At 41.3% G+C, this 22,030-nt stretch overlaps 1 non-coding gene across 1 annotated transcript; it reads left to right on the top strand.

The window, feature by feature from the left end:
* The first annotated feature begins 4,842 nt into the window (after positions 1 to 4,842).
* Positions 4,843 to 4,915, top strand: TRNAA-CGC (transfer RNA alanine (anticodon CGC)). Its single transcript has one exon. It is a non-coding gene; the product is annotated as a tRNA-Ala (tRNA).
* Positions 4,916 to 22,030: the final 17,115 nt, after the last annotated feature.

Below are 22,030 nucleotides of genomic sequence, written 5' to 3'. Positions count from 1 at the left end.
AAGTGACAATAATGCCTGATGATCCAAGGGTTAATCGGGAGATGTATGCATTTGTACAAGGTTTTGTACAAGGTTTCGTCACCTGCCTTCTTAGCTGTTCACTACCGCTATAGGCATTTGTGACAGCAGCAGCCTTTCGAAAGACATCAGTCCTCCATAAACACACCTTTCTTATTGACAAGATGTCTTTTAACCCTAATAGTAATGGAAGAAGGCCAATAAATGAAACATTTACTGCATAACTTGCCTTATTTTGGGGTGGTGTACATTTCCTTTCTAGCCATCTCTAGAAGATGTTTTCAGCCTAATTTGCTCCCTAGAAATTTCGCTTGCTACAGTTATACGTCTATGACGTTTTATTGCCTGAAGCCAAGTCTGCATAAGAACTTTCTTAAGATATACTTATCCTAATGCCAGGCTACAGGAACCAGGCTGCTTTATGCTGAATTATTTGTGCTACTGGATATACAGGGCAGAGACTTCCCAAGAGTCATTGCCATAGGGTAGGTCTAAATGTTTCTGAGAAGGGAAGGAAAAGGCAGGAAAAAGGTGAAAGAAGTTTCATCTAGGTTGATTTGTAGAAGTCTTTAGAATTAATAATTGCGGGTGTATTTAACATATTAAAATGCCCGAGGTTTTCTTTGCTTTCCTTTAAAAAAAAAAAAAAAAGCTTCAGTGACCCCATCCTTTTTCAGAGAACATCCTTACCTGCTCAAACCCACTGTTATGTTCAAAAATGTCATGGATATCAAAGCACCTTCCACAAAAACATGGGCACTTTAACTTGAGGCAAACATGATGTCCACCAACATTGAGCAATCACATAAGGTGGTTTACATCTGTTCAAGGGACAGAGCAGGTGAAATTTCAGGGGAGGACAATACCATTGTTTCCCCTGTAATTTATCTAGGTGTGGGCTGACACACCTGCTTCTGGCCAAAAGCATCATGGGACAGAGCAGGTGAAGGATCTAAGGAGACTCCCATGTCCACAGTGTGAAGATTTCAGGCTTGGTTCCCCCCCAGGAATCCAAAGCAGCTTTGAGCCTCAGTCTGTCCTTGAGGAAGGACTAAATCTATGTTGATCAAATCACTTGAGACTGAATTAGAATCAGCTCCCCGCTGCCTTGCAAAAATCCCAATTGCTTCTGTAAATTCCAATGATATTCGTGGATTATATTTCCTAATGAAACACTCATTTGGACAGGAAAGGGAAGAAAGATAAATGATGAGTTTCAGGGTCCAGAGTGAGTTTGGGTCGCAGTACAGACAACAGCCTGCAGCATGGGTGCAGCAACAAGGAGGGAGGCTTCCAGTGGACTGTCTGCTGTGTCTTGGTAGCCTGAGGGCACGCTGTAAATACCTACAGCATGAGGGAAGGCATTAATTGTTATTTCTTAAAGGTTCCAGGATGCCAAGAGTGAGAGATTATAATGACCCCAAAACCCCATAAGAAGCACAGCTGCCCCTCCCAGCAACACTGCCCTTGGAAACGTGATCTTTCTCTATGCATGGTACCCAGACACTGATTCTCCCATGCTTTCTCAAGACAGCCCAGGTTCCTGATGGTTTGTGTACGGAAAAAGCAAGTACATTCCTTACTCCAACCCAGCAAAGGGCTCTGCCCCTGTGGAAACTCAAGTCCTGGGTAGAGAAGAACCAGCAGAGGCCCCGCCCACTCCCCTTCTCAGTCCTACCAATGTTCACCAGGGGCTGGAGTGATGGTGTCTAGGTGCCTATGAGACCCTCCTAACCCCGCCAGGCCCTGCCGCCCACCCCCATCACCCAACAGCAAAGGTGGTAACTATCTGGAAGCCAGATGGGGCCTTCCTAAAGGAAGGATCTGATACTGATGTCTTGTAATCTTTTCTTCTCTAAAGGACCCTCACATACCCCTCTGTAGAAGCATCATCTTTCTAATGCGCTCTTCTGGCTGTTCATGTTATTTTATTGCTGGCTGCAAAACACCGTTTAAAAAAAAGTATAATTGTTCATTAAAGTATTTGAAAGGATGAAGGATGTGTTCCTTCGAAAATATCAACAGCACTTTTTTCCCTAGATGATAGAAGTGGGGGTAATTTTTACTTGCATTTGTATGCTTTTCTATACTATCTGGTTTTGTTTGGTCTTAAAAGCCAGGCATGGATTATTTGCATCATCATCAGAAAGAAAATGCTTTTCTTTCTATTTTAAGAAATAAATGCTTTGGTTTTCCTCCTCCTTCTCATAGCCATCCCTCCTCCCCCAAATTGGGGGTAAAAAGGTACCTGTTGCTACGTTGCAAGTGACATGTCATTTTTAAAGCTCTGTTTGCCGAATTTTTCTCTACTTGAATTTCAGAGCACATGGATGACAAAGGATTCCATTTCACTCCTTTAATTTAAAAATAAATAATGAGCCCCACCCACCCAAAATAAGCTCCGAGATCCGCATGCAGATTTCGCAGAGGCAGCATCCTCTGTCCTTTAAGGATACTGTCCTTCTACAAAGCCCTTTCTTAAACCTTGCTCCACCTGCTACTCACAATACCTTGTGAGGTAGAGGGGACAAATATAATTATCCCCATTTTATAGGGAAGGAAACCGAGGCTCCCAGAGGTCCATCGCAGAGCTGGCAATGACCAGGCCAAGACTGGAAGTCAAGTTTCCCGATTCCATGTCCAGGTCTTCTTTTGCTACTGGTTCCTGGGTCAACCCAGCAACAGAATCACTCTCACCAACTTTCTGTGCTATTCTGGTGGTAAAAAGAAGATCTTGGCAAAAACATAATTAATTTCTTCTAAAGCAAAACTCACACCTGTCCTTCAGCTACCTTGTCAAATAGAGGACATCTCTCCTCAAGTCTCATCCATTCCTCTCTCACTTGCTTCTTCTGGATGCCTAGGGCTGTCTCCCCAATTTACCTCCTTCCTTATACCACCCCCGAAAAAGTGCCACAGTTTCTTAACCTCCGTGCTATTGACATTTGGGACTGAATAATTCCTTGTTGTGCAGGGCTGTCCTTGTGTTGTTAGACATTGAGTAGCATCTGTGATCTACACACTAGTTGACAGTGGAACCCCTCCCCATGTCATCACAGGAAAAAATGTCTCCAGAAATTGCCACATGTCCCTTTTTGCAAATTGTAAGGGACCAAAATCACACCCAGTGGAGAACCAGTGCTCTATAGCAAATCACTTCTCTGAAAGGAGTCTGGTAAACTCACTCACTTTAGTAAGTCAGTTCTCTAACTGATGGGGGGGGGGCCCCACCATCCCCTCTCCTTCCAGCCAACCGGAAGCTGTATCAGAATGGCCAGGGGAGTTGTTTCAAACTGTGCCACCTCCACTCCCTGGTGAGAACCTATGCCCTGCACTAAAGGGCATCTTAGTCTCACCAGAAGGGTTCAAATTTTGGCTCTGCTATGTATGAATGTGTGACATGGGGCCAATGCATAAATTATTCTGCCTCTACTTACTCATCTATGAAATGGGGACATAACATCTATGTCTGAGTGTTATCTTGAGGATTCAATGAAATAACAGGTACAATTGCCTTGATCACAGAGGCTTTCAATAGAGCAGATTTCCTTTCCTGCCTCCCCTCTCCAGATGGAAATGGAGTGCCAGGATTTAGCACGGTCCTGGCTCCACGGGAGGGCTCAGTACATCTTAGCTCTTATCACTGTTATTTTATCTCTCCTGGTTACTCCTCTCAAGAGTGGCTGCACTGTAAAAAGGAAAGATGCCTAAACTCAAAGCAAACATCTGGAATGGTGACTTTCAAGCACCAAAGACAGGCCGGGCAGTTACAGCAAAAGCTCTTTAGGATCTCTTTGTGGTGCTGTCCGTCAGGAGAGGGCCACCCCCACCGCGAGAGGGTCCCCTACCACCCTTCTCTCCCTGCCCCTTGGGCAAATCCCTCCCACTCAGTGAGGGAGAGCAGCACGACAGATTTCAAAAGCCCCCAAGGCTTCGTCTCAATTGTCTAGTAATTTAATAATACGCAGCCCTTTGCAAACACTAATTAAGCAAGAGCAAGTTCCCTGGTGAGGGAGGCCAGCCACCCTCCCAACCCTGGCCCCTGCTTTCAAATGGGAGGTGACTGAGAGGTGGCTCCCCAGAGAAGTGGTTTGCCTGGGGCTAAAGAAAAAAGAAAGGAAGAAGCTAGGTCAAAAGGGAAGAGAGGAATTCCAGGTCAGAGGCCGGCAGGGGCTTGGTCCAGTCAAGGCTACCACTGGCCACTCCTTTAGAACAGGGGCTCTCCTAGCTCTTCTGCTTCTCAGGGGAGGGTGGCAGGGACCCCCTCTCACCAGTATCTCACCAGGAAAATGCACTTACCCTTAAATTTTTGCAAATACTTTCTAGACTTTCTATTAACAATTCCTGTCCTGAATAATCATTAAGTAAAGTCTTCACATTGGTTGAGTCTTTTACAATTTTAGAAGTGCTCTCCAACAGTCAGGCACTAGGATGCGGAGATGAGCCACGTGGGTTCTAGAATGATGGCCTTGAACCTGCCAGTGCCACTCCCCAGCTGGGTTTCCTCCAACACAGTATTTCACCTCCCTCCATTTCTGTTTCCTTTTACATAAAATGGAGTTAGTAAAAGTAGCTCTTATTAAAATTATTTCCATTTTACAGATGAAATAACCCTGAGACTGGGGAAAACTGGGCCAAACTCACTCAAGTCAGTAAAGCCTCGGGGGTGGGGGGCACTCAAGGTTCTGACTCATCATATATCGCTCTGCCTCCCCCATTAAAACCTTTAAAACTTTTTGCTGAAGTATAGCATTCATATAGTAAAGTGTAAAAACCTTAAAACATTCAGTTTGGTAAGTTTTTAGAAATGGGCACACCCAGAGGGGAGGGTATAGCTCAATGGTAGAGCGTGTGCTTCGCATGCATTAGGTCCTGGGTTCAATCCCCAGTACCTCCCTCAAAAAGTGTAAATAAATAAATAAACCTAATTACCTCCCCTCACCAAAAAAAACCTAAAAAAAATTTTTTTAAATAAATAAAAAAAAAAGAAACAGGCACACCCATGTAAGCGCTATCTAGATCAAAATAATAGAACAGTATTATCAGAGTGACAGAAGCAATCTTCATGTGCCCTCCAAGTCAATATCACCCCAACCAGAGTAGAGTTGCTAGATTTAGCAAATAAAAATATTGCTTAGGACTACTTATAATAATCAAAAATTATTTGCTAATCTGAAATTCAACTTTAATTAGATGGCCTGTATTTTATCTAGCAATCCTACGCCAAAAGCAACCACTGTTCTGACTTTTATGGCATTAGAATAGCTTTGTGTACATCACGGAAATGGAATCATATGATATTGTACTCTTTGAGTTCTGGCTTCTTTTGCTTAACATTATGCCCAAGAGATTCAACAATATAGCAGTATTTCTTTTTCATGCCTGTGTAATAGTCCACAGTATACACTGGGATATAAATTTATAATATACAATGAATATAATTTTAGTCACTATATTCTGCAAATATATACATACACATATTACAATGAATATGAATTTATTTATGTACTCTGCTATAGATGAACTTTGGGTTGTTTTTAGCTAAGATAAACAGGGCTGCTATAAATATTATTCTTGTATATGCTTTTTTGTTATATCTGAATGCATCCCTATTGAGTCTATGTATACCTAGGAGTAAAATTCCTGTGACATCAGGGTATGCATATGTTCAGCTTTAACAGATAGCAGAGAATTTCTCCAAAGTTGTTGAACCAATTTTTTTCAGGATGTAGAGTATTTCAGTTGCTTCACCTGCTACTGTCAGTTTCCCTCCTTTTATGGTGAGTATATAGGGAAATTTGCATTTCCCTGATGACTAATGCTATTGAGCATCTTTTCACGTGCTTATTGGTTATTTAGATGTCCTGTTTAGTGAAATGCCTATTTAAGTATTTTGTCCTTTTTTTTCCAAAATGGGTTGTCTTTTTCCTATTGATTTATAAGAATTCTTTACATATTCTAGATAAGAACTTTGTCAGACCTTGGTTTTGCAGATCTCTTCTCCCTCTCTGTGGCTTGCCTTTTCAGTCTCATAATGGTACATTCTGATGAACAGAAGTTTTTAATCTTTATGGTTATTGCTTTTGTGTATGTTGTTTAAGAAATCTTGCCCTAGCCCAAAGTCACAAAGATAACCTCTTATGTTAACTTCTAGAAGCATTTTCATTGTATTTTTTATATCTAGAACTACTGGACTTGATCTTTGTCTATGATATGTATCCATCCTATTAATTTTAAAATTATTTCCCAGTGTCATAGTGCTATAGAATCTATGTTCATGTTTGCTAATATCATCACTAGATAGTTCTATTGAGTCCAATAAAGATTTACTAAGCATTTTCACACGTGCTGAGGAATTGGGCTAGATTCTAAGAGTTTAGAACTTGAACTCAACTCGGTGCTCCCTCTCAGAGCACACAATCTTGCCCTTTGTGGTCTGCCTAAATCCATGTATGGCTCCTGCCCCACCCACAGTGTCTCCTCAAGTTCCCTTTAGGGGCAAAGTCCACTTGGATTTGCTTCTATGGCTGGAGCTTGGTGCCTGTCCTTCAGAGTCTGGGCAGGGAGCTGCCAAGCACACTCAAGCGTGTTACTCCTTTGGGACAGCTCTGATTGAAGGTCAAGGAGACAGCCTGAAATCTGGATCATTTCCAGATCCCTGTGCCAAGTATGAGCCTACATTCCAGCCAAGTCGGTGGTGGCGAAGATGCATTGTCCAGTCACTTGGAGTGGCTCAAAAATGCCTGGGGCAGCTGAAATGTTGGTAACAGAACAAGTAATAAACTATGAATGACTTTGGCGGTACCTGATTGTACCATAACTGTCGGCTTTGCTGGACTCATTAGCCCTTCCCACCAGTCGTCAATCACATCGCTAACACCCAGCTACCAATGCCTTAGGCAGGGGAGGGTGGTGTGGGTCAGTAAAGCAATAGCAACCTCATCCTCAATTTCAGTGTCTGTCCTTCAGAGACTTGGTGCTGATCCAGAGCGTAGACCTTTAAACGAGTCCAGCCCACTCCCTTTGCACCTCTTCTGCTTCATCCCATTAACCATCTAGAATGCTTTCCTGGTTCCTGTTCCCTCTTGTTGGCCCAGAAAATCTCCCTTTCTTGGAATGTATCAAATAACCCCTACTTCCCACTGGGCCCAAGACGCTTTTGGGCGATTAGGGCTCATTATCTTGTTCTTCCTGCCTCTGGCCACTTCAGATTAGAACACCCCACCTTCCCCACGGAGCCCCAGCCTCCAATATTGATCTCCAACGTTGATGGCTCTTGTCCCACCCAGGCCCATCACAACTTCTGCAAGAGATGGGGGTCTAGACGTTGTGGGAGAAGGGGGATTACTGCTTAATTTTCCTGTGACATTCTGCCCCCAGTTTTCTGCACAAGCCACTTTCCCAGCGCCCCTCCCCCCCCCCCACTCCCCCAGGGAAAAACCTGAGGTACTCAGATGAAGCCTTCCTACCTAGGACTCCCTCAGCCAAAGGAACCATCCCTGGGTGACCAAGAGCCCTTATCTAAATAGGGGAGATTGGAAATGTAGGGGGTCAAAGCCACAGAATTGAAATGCAAATGTGGGTACTTAACATATTTTAACGGAGTAAAGAAAGGCTGAGAGAGATTTTCCCCAGAAAACTTTAAACATGAAAATGTATCAAGAATCTCTGACAAGATTGGTATTTGTTTTTGACTTGGGGGTGTGGCAGAGAGGTAAGCTTCTATGACGACCAGGCTAGAGGCAGAAAGGAAACTTTACTGGGCCTTGTAAGGAGAGAAGCCAGGGGATGCAAGGCCAAAGGGTGTTCTTGGAGCAAACAAAGCAGCCTGGATGAAGACCACAGGAAGGTGGGAGCCGGGCCTCCAGGACACACTGACCACGAATGGGTTAGGGAACCAGTCCAGTCCCTGTGGCAGGCCAAATACAGGCCTTTCAAAGGAATTAGGGCTCCTGAGGGCAGTGTTGGGGAAAGAAGGCTGAGTTAACTGTGTTCTAAGCTCCAAAGCCAGCAGCTCCCACCAGGAAATCAGCAGGAAGAACTTGACCCCCTCAGACACAAAGGACTCAGGAGGGCCGACTCCTGTGATCACAACTCATGGAAGGTGCTGGAACCAAAGCAGACTGTTACACTCTCCACCCCTGAGCCTAGGGGCCCCAGCAGCTCCAGGTTCTGTTTAACTCTGCTCTACTTAATCTGCACAAGATAAAGTGCCCGCCCTGTGGACTCAAGCTTGCTTTCCCCGGAAGCAGCTAGAGGTGGCCTTTATTCAGGAACTCCGTCCTCTCTGACTCTTGGAGGGAACCAGAGGCTTGCGATCTATCCTGGAGAGCACATCAAGGAGGCGGAGTGTGCACAGCCCATTCATCCTCTTGAGGAGGCAGGCTGCTTGTTCCCAAGCCCAGGCCTCCCAGTACTTTACTGTTGTTGCTACAGTAACTGTCAGTCCCACTGGGGAAAGGAAGACAAAACAGGTGGGTGGCAGTTTTGAGAAATAGCTTTACACACTGAACTGAACCTCTTAACCTGAGCTGATCCCTAAGACTTTCGAGGGGGGCTTTATATGGACATAATCCAAGGGGTTATGAGTTTTAAGGAAAAACATTGCATTTTTATTTTTACTGAACTCTCACTGAAATTTTCTTTCTTTCTTTCTTTCTTTCTTTTTGATATGGGCAACAAACTAGTATTAGCAGTCACTGTGGCCTTTTGAAAAAATTAACTTTATATTTAAACATTCTTAATTATTTCATGTGTCATAACTGACACATATTATTTACATAGTGGAAATAATTTATAATAAAATATAATTAAAAAATAAAAATCTATAATTCTCTAAGTAACTGTTAGGCCCAAATGTATTACCCATATTAGGTAAACAGACTTTCAGAATGGAGAAAAAGTTGAGAAACTAAATCATCCACTTTATGAGGCTAACTCTAATCGTCAAACTAAAACCAGACATAAGCATAGAAATCAAACCTCAGATCATCAGGCTCTGATGCTGTGAGTAAAGCTCAGTTTCTTTCTCTGTTTCTTGGCTTTGCTACTTGGTGTTGGCAACTGTGACTTTAATGTTGCTAGAAATCAGATATTTTCATGTCACCTTATAATGGCTATGAATACCTCAAAATAGCATATGTATTCATCATTATTTCTAAATTGCAATAGTTATTAGACCTGCCTTAATAAAAAGGCATGTAGGTGATTATATCATAGATTTAAAAAATATTTTGATAGCTACATTTCAATATAACTGGGCTCTTTTGCAATCCTATGTGTATTTTTAAATTATTTTTTATTTTAAACATCTTTATTGAGGTATAATTGATGTGTGATAAACTACCTATATTTAAAGTCTACAACTGATACAATTTATATAAGTGTACACCTGTGAAATCATCACCACGGTCAAGATAGTGAACCCATCCATCACCCCCGGAAGCTTCTTCATGTCTATTTTAATTTCTCCCTTCTGCCCCTCGTTAGACCTCAATCCTCAGGAAATCACTGAACTTGGTTTCTATCACTACAGTTACAGTGATTCTCCTTTGTAGCCCCGCCCCCACCTCCCACCCATTTTTATTCTGCCTGCATCTCACTCTTTAGTGTGCAAATGTGGTTATGTACTTTTTCCAGTGCAGGGGAATTCACTGGCCTTGACAATCTTGGTATCATTATTTTTAGTAGTCTTATTTCTGAGACCTTAGCGTATAAAACAGTTTTGCTGAGAACCCAAACTCTCTAAATATTACATGGTAATTCTTTTCTGGTATCATTATAGACTAGTTTGCATTTTCTAGAACTTTAAATAGAATCATACAGTATGGTACTTAAAAAGGAAATCTGCCTTCTTTTGTTCAGCATAATTATTTTGAGATTCACCCATACTGATTGGTGCATCCATAGTTTGCTCTTCTTTTATTTCATGAATGATATTGCATTGTGTGGATAAACATCAATTGTTGATCCATTCACCTGCTGGCGGGCATTTGTGTTTCCAGTTCCCAGCTATTACACATAAAGCTGCATTAAACATTAGTGTGTAAGTCTTTGTGTGAACACAGGCTTTCATTTCTCTTGGGTAATTACCTAAGAGCGGAATGGCTAGGTCAAGTAATAGCTATGTGTTTAACAGCTTAAGAAACTGCCAAACTTTTTCCCAGAGTGGTCGTAGCACTGGCATTCCCACCAGTAGTGTAGGAGAGCTCCAGGAGCTCCACATCCTCCTCATCAGCACTTGGAACGGTTGGTATGGTTGGTATGGTTAGTCTTTTAAATTTTAGACGTTCTGGATGTGAGGTGGTATCTCACTGTGACTTTAGTTTGCATTTCCTTAGTGACTAATGATGCTGATCTTCTTTTCCTGTGCTTATTTACAATCTCTCCCTCTCTCTCTCTCTCTCTCTATATATATTTTTTAGTGACGCGTCGGTTCAAATTTTTTACTCATTTTCTGTTAGATTGCTTGTTTTCTTATCATTGAGTTTTGAGAGTTTTTAATGTATCCTGGATACAAGTCCTTTATCAGATATGTGATTTATAAATATTTTTCTCCCATTGTTTGTTTTATTTATTTATTTTTGTTGTTCTTTTGATGGTGCTTTTTGAAAGGCAGATGCTCTTAATTTTGATAAAGTTCAGTTTATCTATTTCGTGTGTGTGACTTGTCTTTTTGGTGTCAGATCTAAGAAATCTTTACCTAACTAAAAGTCACGGAGATTTTCTCCTGTGCTTTCTTCTAGAAGTTCTGTAGTTTTAGGTTTCACATGTTGATCTGTGACCTATTTTAAATTAATTTTTACATATGGTGCAAACAAGCTATAGATATAAATTCTTTTTTTTAAATACAGATAACCAATTTTTCTGGCACCATTTGTTGACAATATTATGCCTCTTCCACTGGATTGCCTTTGCATTTTTGTGGAAAATTCATTGATTATATATGTGTGAGTCTATTTCTGTACTCTTCCATTGATCTATTTATCTTTACACCAATACCATATTGTGTTGATTACTGCAGTTTTACAATAAGTCACGTTAGATAGTATTAGTCCTCTAACTTTATTCTTCTTATTAAAGGCTGTTTTTGCTCTTCTTAGTCTTTTGCATTTTCCTATGAATTTTAAAGTTAGGTTGTCGATTTCTATAAAACAGCCTCCTAGGATTTAAATAAGGATTGCATTGGATTAGGGGTCAACAAACTTTGTGTAGAGGACCAGATAGGAAATAGTTTAGACCATGCTGTCACTGTTACAACTATTCAACTCTGCCATTGTAGTGTAAGAGCAGTGAGAGCTAAAGCAGAAACATACAACTGTGGATGTGTTCCAATGAAATGTTATTTATAAAAACAGGTGGTGGGCTGGATTTGGTCTATAAGCCACGATTTCCTATCCCTGCTATAGATCAGTTTAGGGAGAACTGACATCTTAACAAAACTGCGTCTTCCTATCCATTAACAAGGTAAATATCTCCATTTATTTAGGACTTCCTAATTCTTTTAATAGACTTTAATTTTTTAGAATAGTATTAGATTTACAGAAAAACTGAGAGGTTAGTACAGAGATTCCCATATTACATGCATTTAGTTTCCTCTGTCTTACATTACTATGATACCTTTGTTACAGTTAATGAACCCATATTAATATAACATTAATAGCTAATGTCCTTAATTTATTCAGATTTCCTTCATTTTTGCCCAACATCCTTTTTCTATTCCAGGATCACATCCAGGATACCACGTTATATTTAATTGTCATGTCTCCTTAGGTTCCTCTTGACTATGACAGTTTCTCTAATGTTCCATGTTTTTAATAATCTTGACAGTTTTGTGGAGTATTGGTCAAGTATTTTGGAGAATGCCTCACTGTTAGAATTTTTAGGGTGTTTTTCTCATAAGGCTGGGGATATGGGTTTTGTGGAGGAAAATGACAGAGGTAAAGTACCATTTTCATCACATCATATCAAACATACATATATCAACATGATTTATGACTGTTGATATTGGCCTTGATTTTCTGGCTAAGATGACAATTTGTCAGATTTCTCTACTGTCCAGTTCTCTTTTTTCCATCTTTCCACACCATATATTTTGAAAAGAAGTCACTATGTGCAGCTCATACCTAAGGAATGAGGAGTTAGATGCTCTTTAATTTATTTCAACAAATTTTGTAGTTTTTAGTATACAGATCTTACACATCTTTTGTCAGATTGATCCCTAAGTGTTTCATATTTGGTGCTAGTCAGACTCTATATTTCTATGCTATTGTAAATGGTATTTTTTACATTTTAATTTCATTTCCAGTTGTTCCTTGCCAATATATAGAAATACAGCTATGAAATGATCCTCTTTATTTCTGGTAATATTCTTTGCTCCTAAATCTGCATTGAAGTGAATTTAGGTACTCCAGCTTTCTTTTGGTTCACGTTAGCATTATTTATCTTTTTTCAGTCTTTCTTGTTTTTAACTTATTTGTGTCTTTACACTTAAAATAATATGTTGTAGGCATCATATAGATAAGTCTTGCTTTTTTGGGACAATCTCTGCCTTTCATTGGCATGTTTAGACCATTTACATTTAGTGTAAGAATTGTTTTGGTTGGTTTTAAATCTACTGTTTGCTATTTGTTTTTTGTTTGTCATATCTGTCCTTCATTCTTTATTTTTTTCATCTAGTTTTGGATTAATTAAACATTTTTATTATTCCATGTTATCACCTGTGTTGGCTTATTAGCTATAACTCTATTGTATTATTTTGATGATTGCTTTAGGGTTTATAGTATATATTTTTAACATACCACAGTTTACCATCAAGTGATATTATTCCTCTTTACATATGGTATAAGAACCTTACAATAATATACTTCCACTTCTCATTCAGCCTTTGTATTATTATTGTCATATATTTTGCCATGTATATTATAATTTATAGTTTAATATATTGTCAGTATTTTTACTTTAAACAGTCAAGTATATTATAAAGATACTTAAATAATAAGGAAAAACTCCTATTACCCATGTAGCTAACATTTCTGGTATTCATTATTCCTTTCCTTGTTCCTAAAGGGTTTCCTTTAACATTTCTTGTAGTATGCTGGTGATGAATTCTTCCAAACTTTGTATGTCTAAAAAAGGTCTTTATTTCACTTTTGTTTCTGAAAGATATTTTTGCTGAGTATAGAATTCTAAGTTACCAGTTGTGGGGAGTTATTTTGTTTAGTTTTGTTCTCATTTCAGTACTTTAGAGCTTTTGCTCCACCATTTTCTGGCTTATATTATTCCTGACAAGCATCCTACTGTCATCCTTATTTCTGTTTCTGCATACATAATGTGTTGTTTTATTTTTTATCTCTGACTCCTTTAAAATTTTTTCTTTTATCACTGGTTTTAATCAATTTTATTAAGATATGCCTTGGTGATGTAATTTTGTTTGTGTCTCTTGTGCTGAGGATTTGTTGAGCTTCTTGAATCTTTGAATTTGTATTTTTTAATTCAGATTTGAAAAGCATTTGATCATCATTTCTATAAAAACTGTATCCTTTGGAAACCTCAGTTACATATTTTTTGGCTGCTTGAAGTTGTCCTATAGCTCAGTGATGTTGTCTATTCTTTGAGATTTTTTTTGTCTGTGTGTTTTATTTTGGATAGTTTTTGTTACTATGTTTACAGGTCCACTAATCATTCTTCTGTAATGTGTAATCTGCTATTAATCTCATTTACTGTATTTTTCATCTCAGATATTATAGTTTTCATCTCTAGAATTTCTAATAGGGTCTTCAAAAATATCTATCTTTGATGTCTCTACTTATTACGCTCAATGTTTCCGACATCTTCTTGAGTATCTTCTTGTTTTAATGTGTGTCTACTAGTTTTATCATTGGTATTATTTCTCAATCAGCTTTGATTAATCTTCATATGCATTATAAGTTGTATTTTCCTGCTTCTTTGAATGCCTGGTAACTTTTTATCACATGCTAGGTACTGAATTTTACTTTTTTGGATACTGGATATTTTTGAATTATTTTCTATTCTTCTAAATAGTCTACATACTCTTGAACTTTGGTCTAGGACATGGTTGAGTTCATTGAAATCAGTTTGATTTTTTTCTGTCTTGTTTTTAAGTCCTGTTGGGTGAGACCAGAGCAGCATTTAGTTTAGAGCTAGATTTTCCCAGCTACTGAGACAAAACAGTTCCTAGTACCCTACCTGACGACATGTGGATTATAAGGTTTTTCTAATCTGGTTGATGAGAAGAGGAACTATTCCCAATCCTGTGTGAACTCTAAGAATTGTTCCCTCTGATCCTTTCAGGTGATTCTTTTCCTGGCCTTGCGCAGCTTCCTCACACACACATGCTGATCAGTACTCAGCTGAGGACTCAAGGGAGACCTCTCCAGGTTTCTAGAGTTCTCTCTCCGTGCCGCTCTCTCCTCTTTGATATTCTGCTTTGCAAATCCCAGCCACCTTGTCCTCCCCTTTCTCCCACCTCCTTCTCTTCAGCCCAGGGAGACCACCAGCTATGTCCTTGTACATACTTTGGACACTCTCCAGTCAGTAAGCAGGACGAGATCAACAGCGCTCACCTAGTATGTTTCCTGTTTCTCAAGGATCACTATCTTTTGTTGCCTGATAGTCAATGTTTTAAAAACTATTGTTTCATATACTGTGGCTTTTTAGTTGTTTCAGCCAGGAGGGTAAATCTGACTCCTATTACAATCTTGGTCAGTTGTAGAAGTCTGCAATCAATTCTGTATCTTTTATTTAATGCATTTTTTAAAACGTGGACTCTAAGAAGTTGTCCATACCCTTCATCCAATGGCCAGAGGGGGCCATCACACAAAAGGAGGTTAAAAATTGCTGCTCAGCCCCTCAGGTATTAGTTCATTTTTTTTTGACCTCTCTCCTTTCCAGGTGCACAGATTTTGCCTGGGGCAGATGGGAAAAGGGCTGCACTGCCTTTAGGGCCCCAGAAGCCGGGATTCAAGCATGGATGAGGATGTGAGCGTGGTCTTTGGGAGGCCTGGGCTCCCAGGTTTCCCCCTGGCGTGGGTGTGGGAGGAACCTGGTCTCTCCACTTGTTGGTTGTGTCTCTGTTACTTCTTATAGATTCTGCCTTCTGTGGGCAAATGTGTCATGGCATTTTAATTTCACAACAAAACCAGTTATTAAGCTTTTTTTTTTCCTTTCTCCATGTCCTTCCTGGGAACCCTTCCCATTTCTACTGCAGACTCTGCCCCTTTCCTCCCCGCCCCCTGTAATTAGGGTTTAAGCTTCCTGAACCTGAACGTCTTTGCCCAGTGAAGAATCTACGTGCACCCTAGCAGAGCGTGTTTTGTTAATCCTGACGCAAAGTCAGAACAGGCTGGTAATCTCTCCTGCCTTTGACTGACAAAGGAGCTGGAGGCTGGGCTGGCTCCAACTGGAAGCTACTTATTAGTCCTGTATTTTGCCCAGTATTCCACGTCTCCCATAGTTCCCTTTAGAAGACTGGAACTACCTGAGTTGCTCTGAAATGAAATGAACTCATTAGTATCTGGAAGCAGTCTGTGGGAGCGAGGCAGGAGGAATTCATTCTATAGAGATTAACACCGATTTAGCCCCCAACATTGAGCCCAGCTGCTCCTTGAGCATCAAGCTCAGAAGCATCTTTTTCTGAACCTCTTCTCTTACCTAGGTTAATTCTCAGGGTAACATAGCCATCAGAAAATGATAGCCCAGCATGAAGGGGCTCCAAAATCCAGCCTTGACCTTCATGCATTATTTTTTTCATTCAACAAATATGTGAGCACCTTCTATACTCCAGTCCCAGTCCCTATACTGGGCACTGAGAATAGAGTGATGAGCAAAACCAGATGAACTCTGTAGCTCCTCTTTATGTGAGGCTTACCACCTAAAAGAGAGACAGACACTGGGGGGGGTGTGTGTGTGTGTCTGTGGGTCCACATATACATCTATGTCTGTCTGTATATATTTATGTATATATGTACACACATACATAATTGTATGCACATATTTATATGCACATATATAAAATACAACCATGATAAGAATTACAATCCATATTTTGTACATATGTAAAACATAACTGTGATAGGAATCAGAAACCATAAACAAAGGGGAAATGACCTGGTCAGGGAGCTCAGGAAGGCTTCCTTGAAGAAATGATGACTCAGCTGAGATAGGAGGGATGAGCAGGCCTTAATTAGGGGTAGAGGAAACAGAATGTGCAAAGGCCCCATGGGCTGAGGAAGCAGGTGTGTGTCTCAGATGCTATTTTCCACAGATGGCTGCATCACTAAGGGATACCACACAGCTCTTCTCACAACGTGACCCTGATACTTACCCATCGAGAGGTAGGGTCTATGTTTCCTCCTTTTGAATCTCAGTGGGTCTGTGGCTCCAGCAGAGGTGATGCCATATGCCTTTCGAGACTAAATCTAAAAATCTTTCACTCGGTCCCCTTGGGAGCTAGCCTCCATGCTGTGAGGCAGCCACGCAGCCACATGAAAAGTTCCAGCTGAAGACTCAGCGGCCAAAGGCATCTCCCTGCAGACACGAGTGAACGAGCCTTTGGATGATTTCAGCCCTGGCCTTTGAGCTGCTCCCGCTGACGCCAAGTGGAGCAGAGATGAACTGTCCTTACCTGGCCCAGCCCAAACTGCATATTTATGAGCAAAATAAATTTTGTCATCATTTTAAACCATTAAGTATTGGGGTAGTGTGTTTTGCAGCTGTAGAGAACAGTGGGGATGGGGAACTCCGAGAAGAAGAGAGCACAGACAATTTGGAGCACTACTCTGTGAACCGAGAATGGAGGAGGGGCGAGGGCTAGATCCGGCACAGCCCAGCGCCGCTAGAAGACATCCTAATTGATACAGGTCGTCTTGCTGTGTGATCACGTACTTAGATTTTTCTTCTACCTGTGCATAGAAGATGAGGAAGGGACATTGACATTATAAGCTCCTACTGTGTGCCAGACGTTGTGCTAAATACTTTCCATTTAATCTTCACTATGAGGTACTGTTATCAGTCTTAAAACATGGCTGCAGCTTCTTCAATGCTTTTCCCATCAAGAGATGAGGTTGTTATTTCATAATTCATCTTTCTGCTTATGTCTAATCAATAAGGTTTCACAATCACTGAGCTTAACAATAATTTATGAAGGTGTACGCATAAATGATAACAATTTAATTTTCTCTTAAAATAATTCATTAAAAAAAAAAGTGGTGGGATCTATGTGTCTCCCTTTTGGATCTGGGTGGAGTCCTGAGTACTTTAACCAACAGAGTGCAGTGAAAGGCTCAGTCACAAAAAGCCGAGCGGCTTTCTCCTTGTCCACTGGAGCCACGTAAGCAGCTCGGCTATCCTAAGGCCACCATGCCGGAAGTGCTGGTGTAGGTGCTCTGACTGACTGTCCCGGCTGAGCTGAGCCTGCCAGCCAACCTTGTTAAGCGATGATGCCATCAAGACCCTCCACAGCAGCCTACCAGCCAGCAGAACACCTCCAAGTGACCGCCATTGATGTTGCTTGGAACAGAAGAATTGCCCAGCCAAGCCCTGCCTAGAATTGCAAGATGTAATAAAACAGCTCTTGTTTTAAACCACTAAATTGTTGAGATGCTTTGCTACACATCAGTAATCAGCCCAGACTGGCTTTATTACTTCTACTTTGTAGATAAGAGTAACTAAACTGAAGCTCAGGCCAGTAGGTAGAAGAGGCAGGAAGCAATCTTGGTTTGTCTAACTCTGAAACCTCGATTCTTCCCATTACAGTGTAACACTTGGGTCCTTCCTTGACATCCAAGCACCATCCCTGGCGCTCTCTCAGTTTTCATCTCCAGCTCACAGTCTGGCTTAGTTCTCTAGACTTACAGTCCCTACACGCCACTTCTTTCTACGCTGTCAGACTTTCCAAATGAGACCATCTACTTAGTCCTTCTCTACCTGCTTAATCAGTGGCCCAACCATTCTGCCTGCCCACTGGTTCTCTTCTGTCCCCCTGGGCTGCTCTGTTATCTCCCAAGCTTGATCCCTCCCGGATGTAAGTGCTGTGCTCTTCATTTAAACCACACACATTTAGTCAGTGTGTACTCAGTTCCAGATACTTAGGATGCAAACATAGCATTCCACATCAAACAGGATGGGACAAGGAAATCTTACATTTGATTTGTTAACAGAGACAACCACGTAGAAATATCTAGATGGACGCTGTGTCTTTTCAAAGGAAGTGAGACATTTATTCCAGTGTTGTGCCATGTTCAACTTCCTAAAAACTCATCACTTGTCATGAGTTCTGTTTTGTGTGTATGTGTGTTTTGGGGTCTTTTTTTTTGACATGCAGAGGCATTTCTCACCTCTGTTCCCAGCCTGGTTCACCAGACTTAGTTGTGAAGATAAAAGTCAATCACCACTGAAGAATCTGAAAAGATGTAGACCTGGCCCGCAGGATGGACATTCTCTGCTTTCTCCTTGGTTCCCATGGGTTGACTTGGTGTTTCCTCTTTTGTCTTTTCTGTCCTTTTGTCCATGCCTCTCACTGCCTGTGCTCACCCAGCTGGGATCTTGAGTTTTGGGGTCTTTAGGGCTGAAAGCTAGCTGGTCCCTGGGTGGCCTCAAGACTCTGGCCAAAGAATACTCCAGTTCACATTTCCTTTGTGTCTCCCTTCATCAGTGAAACTCTGGAACCAAAAAAGTCTAATCAGACCTGAAGGACCATCTTCACCACACAAAAAAACTCCCGGATAATCTAACACAGAAAAATGTAGAGTAGAAGCCACAAGGGATGCTTTAAGTAGAGGGAGCACATTTAATTTTATCATCCCTGTGGATCAAGGGTAGAGAAAGAGGATAAACAGACGCTGGCCCAGCTGTGTTATCTACTAGGTGTACAACTTTGAACACAATTCTTAACTTTCCTGATCCTAGTTTTCTTATCTATGAAATGCGAATAATAATTGTATCCACCTCAGACTGTTGTTGTGAGGATGCAGTGAGATCACATATATAAAGCACAAAGCATCGTGCCCGCCACTTAGTGACGGCTCAAGAAGTGGGAGCTGTTTATCATCATCATCGTCATCATCATCGTCGTCGTCATCGTCATCATCATTTTCAAGTTCATATAGTATGTCCTCTCAATGCTTTGAAGGTCTTGCATCCTCAACTTGTGAACAAAAGGGTTAACTCCCTGGAGGTCACCTTCTAGTTCCTGGAAGAATACAGTTCTGAGAGCTGGATCAAACGATTCCAGGATTTTCCTTTCCAAGCCAGTGTTTAGGGGCTCTGACTGCCCCACCTGCCCCAGAAGGAGTGGGAACCTGTTCAAGGAGGAGCCAGGTGGAACTGGATTTTCTTCCCCTGTTGCTTTAGCGGGTTTGGCTTACAGACCTTTGTTCTCCCAAACAAAGCAAGAAGAAAACTTCCCCGGCTTGTAAATACTGCAGCCACAAACCCAGGCTGCGGCAGTGTGTAAGTGACCTTCACCCGGGCAGAACACAGAGCATCCTGCCCCGCCCCGCCCCGCCCCGCATGAACAAATGAATGAAATGGACCACTGAGTGGATGAGCAAAATGAACGTGAGGACTCGTTTTAGTCCAGGCAAGCATTTCATCCTCCAAAGAGGACATCAGGGACCCCTTTCCCTCTTACCTTTCTCTTACTTTTTCACCACCTTTTCCTCATTTCCTACCAGGGCTGGATAGGTACTTTTCAAGAGTTCTGTCATCAGTGGTTACTTCTTCTAGGCCTGGAACACAGATCTATTCAAAGCAAAAAATTGGGTAGACACCTGTAGAATTATGCCAGAGAAATGGTGTCAGGAGACCTCAGTGACTAAATACGGACAGCCGTATACAGGACTACTTCATGCATTACTCATCAGTCATCTCCATCAGTCTCCTTGTAAACTTGCAGAAACGTCAGGGAATGCAGCTTGAGAAGGAGACAGCCTCCTTCCTTAGACTGAAGCCTCAGATGGATAATTGAAGGCAGATTATAGAGGGTTCTTAATATATCAATTAAATTTTAGATACTTTCCTCCTCTCTTGAGGATTCATGTCTGGGGCTTGAGAGATTAAAATGTTGGGAAAGATCTGTCACAAAATGCATCAAGCTGGCTTGTTCCGCAGTCAGATATTTATTTATTTGCCAGAAACAGGGAAAAAAAAAATTCAGTAGGCAAGCAGTCAAAGATAGTGGACATTGCTTTAGTTTGAGGAAGCGCTGGCTTAAGCAGCTTCCTGGATGTAGATAACATAATAGACTTTGGGGAACATATTTACTTGAGCCTCCCCACACCAGTTGCTCTAAATGTGAATTACAGAATTCTGGACTGATATGTGAAGGTCTTTAGTGATCCCTGTCTGTTTCTTTGCAACATCTGAACTGTCTTATTTATGCTTAGAGCGAGATGGCTCATTGAGTGTGGAAGTATCCTCTCCTGCCTTTGAATAAAAATGAAAACAGCCAAATTAAGAAGCCTGGTTAGCATTTGGCCTGGAAAACTGTTAGTTGGACATCTCGAAATTGCAGATCCTTCACATATAAAATAACTGTAATGATAGAACTGTGTGTTTTTAGTTTTCAAAGTGTTTTCATATCCATTTCTCATTTGGCCTTTAAGGTAAGGAGGATAGGAATTATAACTTCCTTTTTAATTATGATACCTGTTAGTGGCATTTATGGAAAAGGTAACTGAAGTCCAAAAAGCGAATAGGACTTCTCCATGGGAACTGGCAAAGGAACGGGGAGAAGAAATGGGTGACTCCATGCCTCGTACTCTTAACCTGTACAATTTTTTCCTGAATGTAAATGCATAAGTATCATTCCACTGGTGGCAAAAGAAGGGTGTACTAAAAAGAGCTGTCACTTCTCATAAGGTGGTTGTGACCATAAACATCGGGAGCAAGCTTTGGCCCTCCTCCCCAGAAATTCAGACTAGACTCAGTAAGGCTGGGATGGTGCCCAGGAATCTGCATGGTTCCTAAGCTCCCCCAGGTGATTCCCAGGCAGGTGCCTTGAACCATATTTGGAGACGGTTGGATAGTAGGCTTCTTCTTTTTTTGGATTGATTCAGGCCAAATCTAGAAGATTTCATCTCCTCTTATTCTATCTCCAGAGCAACAAGGCCACCTCTGAAGACCAATGCTTGCTAATTCCTGAGGCTTTTCCAGCAATTTGTAAGAGGTGACTGTCCGCAAGCTCCAGGCAAATCCAAACGGTAGCCATATTGCATTGTACCGTCTTCCAGGGAGGGAGTGAATGAGAGGCAAACAGCCAGCAGGGAACACTGACAAACAGACCCTGAAGAATTCCACCCTGAACAACTGAAATTTCAGACCGGGGACTGAAGTACTGAGACTTTTCACGAGCAAATGCCTGTCTGAATTCTCCTTTCCTGGTTACACTGGAAGTTCTACTGCCAGATGGCTATTTTCAGCAAGCAATCGTGAACTCTAGAAAGTTTAAGCTGCTGTATGATATAAGTTACTAATTTACTAGATCAATTACCAAAGGGTTATGGTGGTCAGGCAAGAAAAATATGACAGCTAAATTCCACTCTGACTCAAGCCAGACATTTTTACAGATAGCATTTCTAAGAGCCTTAGAAATTCTATGGCTCAACTTTCACTGATTCCTAAGTCCCTTCTCAATTACCCAGGGAGGATGGTTACTGACCATCAGTGTGCTGTTCCAACTCGGTTTAATAGTTACTTTAAATCACGGTTATAGGTTCTCTGTTGTGGTTTCCATGTACTTAACGTGGCAGCTACGTGCACGCATATAGGCAGAGATTCACAACCATGGCTAACATCAGAATCACCTACAGAGCTTTTAGAAAAATCCAGATGCTAGAGACCCACCCCAGACCTAGTGACTCAGAGTCTCCTGGAATGACGCCTGGGTGTGTTTGTTTATTTGTTCTTACTTTAAAAAAAAAAAACAAAGCTTCCGGGGAAGGCTCACCCCACCCCCACCTCCACCCTTAAGAACCTTGATACATTTTTGTGC

The sequence above is a fragment of the Camelus dromedarius genome, chromosome 8, assembly GCF_036321535.1.
Source record: "Camelus dromedarius isolate mCamDro1 chromosome 8, mCamDro1.pat, whole genome shotgun sequence".
NCBI classification, from domain to species: domain Eukaryota; kingdom Metazoa; phylum Chordata; class Mammalia; order Artiodactyla; family Camelidae; genus Camelus; species Camelus dromedarius.
The sequence above is the reverse complement of the archived record's forward strand: the minus strand, read 5'-3'. Positions and strand labels throughout refer to the sequence as shown.